Source organism: Lemur catta, chromosome 1 (assembly GCF_020740605.2).
Source record: "Lemur catta isolate mLemCat1 chromosome 1, mLemCat1.pri, whole genome shotgun sequence".
Classification (NCBI taxonomy): Eukaryota; Metazoa; Chordata; class Mammalia; order Primates; family Lemuridae; genus Lemur; species Lemur catta.
The window spans coordinates 156,777,804-156,782,097 of NC_059128.1; the positions used below are offsets into that span (position 1 = coordinate 156,777,804).

General features: G+C 42.9%; 1 non-coding gene across 1 annotated transcript; it reads right to left on the reverse strand.

Annotated features, from left to right (window-relative positions):
- Window positions 1–3,971: 3,971 nt before the first annotated feature.
- On the reverse strand, window positions 3,972–4,036 carry LOC123631250. Its single transcript, XR_006733095.1, has one exon. It is a non-coding gene; the product is annotated as a U7 small nuclear RNA (small nuclear RNA).
- Between the last annotated feature and the right edge of the window lie 258 nt (window positions 4,037–4,294).

Below are 4,294 nucleotides of genomic sequence, written 5' to 3' on the forward strand. Positions count from 1 at the left end.
TGACTAGAAGTTTGATGAAGAATGAAATATTTACGTAGTTTTCAGGGTTTCCACAAAATACTTATGAAAGGGAACAGAGTCACTGTATAGACGAGGAGTCTGGCAGACACTGCTCCAATCGAGGGTTCCAAGTGAACTTTACCGGGAATGGGACAAATTGCAACTGTGTACCGCACAATAAGATGCAATGCGAAGAACCCAAGGTGGCATCCACAGTATTCCTGCCTGACTCTAATCAAGAGGAAACATCAAGTCAAACCAAAATTGAGGGACATTCTACACATGTCTGGCCTATAGTCTTCAGAAATGTCAAGGACATAGAAACCAAGGAAAGAACGGAGAACTCTTCCAGACCGAAGGAGCTGACATTCTGTACGTAGAGAGCTAGCAAAACTTGAATGCGCCCTGAGGAGTCATTGTAATGTATTAATATTAATTTCCTAACTTTTACAATGTATTGTATATGTAGGAGGCTGTGCTTGTTGGTAGGAAATGTATACTAAAATTTTCAGGGCATCATCAGGCCAGGTTTGCAACTTACTCTCAAATGATTGAGGAACAAAAACTCCGTACTGTACTAGTAACTTTCTTGCAAGTTTGAGACTTTTTGTTCAAAGAGCAAAGGAGGTCATTTTGTACTGAGTGGTTGGCATAGTTGGCAAATTCACTCAAGGCACAGGGATGGAGTTGAAGGGCAGTGTCAAGGAGTGGCAGAGGCCGAGCTGCATTTGGGAGGGTGGCTGTCAGCTGTGGGTGAGGGTGGGAGGTGGGGGGATGGCAGAGAAGGGGTCCGGGAGACTGGAGGCAGGTGAGAAGGGCTTGAGCTTAGACAATGACAATGTGTAAAGCAGAAGACAGATCTGAAACCAGTTGAGGACGGAGACTCCTTAAGATTCAGAGAAAGGGAGGAGAAGGTGACGAAGTTTTCAGGCCTCCTAGAGAGGATGATGTGGGGTCAGGAATGAGATGGGGCCTGGAGGAGTGGGCTTGTGGGGGAGGATGGGTGCTGTCTGGGGCGTGCTGAATATGGGGACAGTCTGGCTGCAACATTGGGTGCCTCTCTTATCTCTAGGGTGTTAATCAAAGTGGCTCATCTTCCCAGATGTGGAATTTGAGATCTTGGCATGACATTGTCACTGAGACACTGGGAAGCAATGAAATATGATCTGGAACCAAGAAGAAAGATCACAGCAAGCAACATGGATTTGCAGATTATTTGCTTGGAAGCCAAGAGAACAAATGAGATTTGTGAGGGAGGGAAGAAAGCCCTTGGAGAAAGCTGGGGGAAAGGACATTATGCTAAGTGAAATAAGCCCGTCACAAAAGGACAAATACTGTATGAGTCCCTTAGTCAAATTCATAAAGACAGAAAGTAGAATGGTGGTTGCCAGGGGCTAGCGGGAGAGAAGACTGAGAGTGACTGTAATGGGTATGGAGTTTCAGTTGTGCAAGATGGAAAGAGTTCTGTGGATAGATAGTGGTGATGGTTGCATGACAATGTGAAAATACTTGATGTCACTGAACCATACACTTAAAAATGGTCAAAGTGGTAAATTTTATATTACGTGTATTTTACCACAATTTAAAAAAACTTTTTTTTAATGCAGATTCTGATGCAGTAGTTCAGGGGTGAGGCCTGAGATTCACCATTTCTATCAAACTCCCAGGTGAGGCTGATGCCATTGGAACCATACTTTGTGCCAAGGACCACACCTTGAGTTGCAAGATACTGGAAAGCTAAGCCAGGTTCCTTTGGTTCCTTTTAAATAAGCCCAGCACCTGCTTTCCATTAAAGCTGTAGTAACTGCTTGAATGAAATGGAATTGAGCTCTACACCCTTTGAGAACTCTGGCCTCCTTATCCTACTCTCAGAGAAGCTGCCAAGAAAGCCCTCATCACACCAGACACAATCACAGCAAAACACTTCTATAGCCAGAATGATTTTCTGATCCTCTGGGGCTGGCCTACTCACCAGAAAATTACCTCCAGCCCAATATCTCATCTGGTCAGTTGCTAGGGGGTCCTTTTACTAGGTTTTAGCCTGCAGATTTTCTTTGGTTAGCCCATGAAGACAGGGACCAACTCTGTGATGTTCATGGCTATATCTCCAGTCCTAGCACAGCAACTGGTCTGTAGTAGGTGTTCAATAAATATTTGATGAATGAAAATAGCCAATACTTATAGAGTGCTTATAAAACAATGTTCTGAGAATTTTATGTGGTGGATTATATTTTCTACAGAAGGCCATAAAATAAAATATCTTTCAACCTACTTGTTCTTTTTATAATGTGACTTTGATATTCCTCACATTGAGGAATGCTGTTTATGTCCCCTCCCCTTGAACCTGGATAGATCTGTGTGGACCAAATTGGCAACTGGAAGGAAAAAGTGGAAGACTGCTTGCACAAGTTTGTGTATGCTTCATCACTGGAGAAAAGATCTTCCTAGTATTGGAGGGTACCTTCCTCTTGTATTAACCAACTATTGCCACAAAAATGCTGCCTAGTAAACCCCTCATCAGTGGAGTTTGCAATACTTCATTCTCACGGATCTCTGGGTTCCCTAGGGGTCATCTGAACCAGGTCATGCTCAGCTGGGGGGCTTTGGGTTAGCCGCACTTGTCTGGCATCTTTCTCTGCACCCAATGGGCTAGGCCTGGGTATGTTTTTCCCATTGCCTTTTGCAATGGCAAAGGCTCAAGGGTGCAAGCCACACCACACAAACACTTTTCAATCTTCCCCTTGCACCACATTTGCTTATTTCCCAGTGCTCAAAGCAAACCTCATGGCTGAACCCAGATTGAAAGGATGACGAAGAGAGTGAATATTTTCAACAATAGTCACACCTCTTTCCAAATATTAAAAACATATTTACAGGTGTTTAGAGGTCTTAAAATATATGGTGATCAATTCCTTATTCCTTTCAAGACACTTAGCACATCATTTTGAAAGGCCGTGTGGCACTTCATCATATAAATGTGTCATAATGCATTTCAGCACTCCCCAGTGTTTGAACATTTAGGTTGCTTCCTTTTATTGCTGCTGTAATGAACATCTATATACATAAGTCTTGGTTCACAGACCCTGATTATTTTCTTAGGACAAATTCCTAGAAGTAGAATTTCTGGATCAAAGGTACTAAAATTTTAAGGGTGCGGACAGTATCAATGGCAGAAAGCTTTATTTGAACTCCCTCCTCCTAGAAAGAGCACACACCAACTGGTCTGTAGAAATGAAACCTCACTTGCCAATTAAACTTTTCAATGTAAAACATTAAAGTGACTTTTAGCCACTTTAGTTTGAGTTTGGGTGGCATATGCCAGTTTTGCCTAGGACTGATCATATCAGGAAAATGGAAAAATTTAAGTTTTACTGGGGAGAGAGATTCTGTGCTCACACTTACATTTAGAGTTAATATGTTTATTTTTTAAAAACACTATGGAGGAGTATAGAAGAACAAACTTTGCTTTCTGTCCTTGAGAAGTGTGTGTTTTTGTAACAATTTGATTAATAAACCACACTTAAGGAGTAAGATATATTTATTTTTAAAAATTAAAGTTCTGCCCCCTCACCCTCAAAGTTGGTGAGAAGTCCAAATAAGTCTGTTTGAGAGGCTTAAGATACACAGACACACACACACACACACACACACACAGACACACACACACACACACACACACACACACAGAGTGCCCAGTCAGGGCCACCATATGCATCCACTCAGGTTATGCACTGTACAACTCTGCACAACTGCAGGAGGAATTATACCATAGACTGTGATATGAATGGTCCTTCCCAGAGTTGCCATAATGCGGTGTAATGCCCTCTACCCAACCCCATGTAGGCTGTGCAAGAACTGTGGGGCTTGTATCAGGCAGGGACATGAGGTAGGCCAGGCCTTTGGTGGATGTAGTCTCTGATGCTGTTTGTATTCTTTTTTTTTTTTTTAATTTTTTTAATAATTTTTTTTGTGGGGGCAGTCTTCCGGTGAGGACCAGAAGACCTGCTAGACAAATTCTAAAAGAGCTGTAACACTGATGCTGTTTTTATTCTTTGCCCATTTCCATTTCAAGATGGGTATCTCTGTGGGCGCCCAGCTCAGCCATGGGGATTTTCGCTGACACTCTCAAGGTGAAAGCACCTATAGCCCAGTCCTTGCAGGCACCCAGCGAACCGTCTCTATCCCTGGTCCTGCCCCCTCGGGAGGGTAGGTCAGAGTAGGCCCAGGTTCTCAAGACCTATATAAAGTAGCCATGCCCTCTTTCACTCTTTGAAAAACATTTGTTTTTTCTTTG